The sequence below is a fragment of the Mirounga leonina genome, unplaced genomic scaffold (genome assembly GCF_011800145.1).
Source record: "Mirounga leonina isolate KUSES-001 unplaced genomic scaffold, KU_Mleo_1.0 Mir_166, whole genome shotgun sequence".
Classification (NCBI taxonomy): Eukaryota; Metazoa; Chordata; class Mammalia; order Carnivora; family Phocidae; genus Mirounga; species Mirounga leonina.
The window spans coordinates 27,269,260-27,270,752 of record NW_023270418.1 but is presented as its reverse complement, the minus strand read 5'-3'; positions in this window follow the sequence as shown (position 1 = coordinate 27,270,752).

The window sequence follows — 1,493 nt, the reverse complement described above, 5'->3', positions numbered from 1 at the left end:
CGGTACGCCTTTGCAACTGTATATATACATGGAGCCATCTACAAGGGAAGGGGCCTCCTAACCACAGCAGGAAAAGCTATCAAGAACAAGGAGGAGATACTGAGACTCCTCGAAGCCGTCTGGCTTCCAAAGGAAGTAGCAATCCTGCACTGTAAGGGACACCAGAAAGGAGACAATCCCATAATGTGGGGAAATCATCTGGCTGATAAGGCAGCCAAGACTGCAGCCAGTGAGGACATAGACAGAGGCCCTTCCCTCACCATGGCCCTAACACCCCCAGAAGAAGTCCCTCTGCCCAGTTACACTAAAAAGGAAAAGGAATGGGCCATGGCTGAGGGGGCCACCCTGACTGAAAAGGGATGGTAGATGAGGCCAGATGGGCACATCTTTGTCCCAACAGCAACTGGAGGGCATCTAGTCAAGAAACGCCACCGACTCACTCATCTGGGAAAAACTGCATTAGAGCCCTTCTCAAGAAGCACTACTACATCAGTCAGCTGCCAGCACTACGCCGAGCAAGAGCAACGAGTGAGTGATGTATAACACGTGCTAAAAATAATGCTTGGTCTACACCATGGTCCCTGCCAGGTGTCCAGAGGATGGGAGCTACCCCCTTCAAAAATCTAGAGGTAGACTTCACAGATGTGCAGCCAAGCAGGGGGTTCAAATATCTCCTAGTAATAGTATGCACATACTCTGGTTGGGTCGAAGCCTTCCTGACCAGGACAGAGCAAAGCTGGGAAGTAGCTAAAGTCCTCTTGTGGGAGATCATGCCCTGGTTCAGCCTGCCATTAACAATCCATAGTGACAATGGACCCACATTTGTGGCCGACATTGTACAGGTCTTGACCAAATCTCTCAACATCACCCGGAGACTCCACACCACTTACCGGCCCCAAAGTTCAGGGAAAGTAGAGCGAATGAATCGCACCCTCAAGGGAACCTTAGCAAAAATTTGTCAGGAGACTAACTTCCATGGCCGGATCTCCTAACCTAGCTCTCCTGCATGGTTGCTGCACACCCGGGATATCAGGTTTCTCCCCATTTGGATTAATATGTGGACAGCCTCCCCCATGCTTGGGAAGCCTTCCAGGAAACTTGGATTAGGTTAGAGATAAAGGGATAAAGGAACAGCTTCAGGCCCTGGGGGCCACCCTAAATAAATTACAAAAGTATACCTTTGAAAGGGCCCCAATCTTTTTAGGGTCTCAGGTACACCCCTTCCAGGTAGGGGACTCAGTTTGGGTCAAATACTGGGAGAAAGAAGAAAGCTCATCATTCGGACAAGGAGTTGCACCTGTGGAGAGTCCAGCCAGACTTCACGAACCCACTCCAGCTTCACCTTTGACGAGACTCCACCAACTGATGGACACCTGCTCATTGTGGTCCCTGGCTCTCATTGGTGTGATTTCCCTCATACTATTGAAATTACTTTTCAGTGATAATTTTAAGATTTCCACTTGATTGATATAAATCTTTCTAGGAAGAAAATG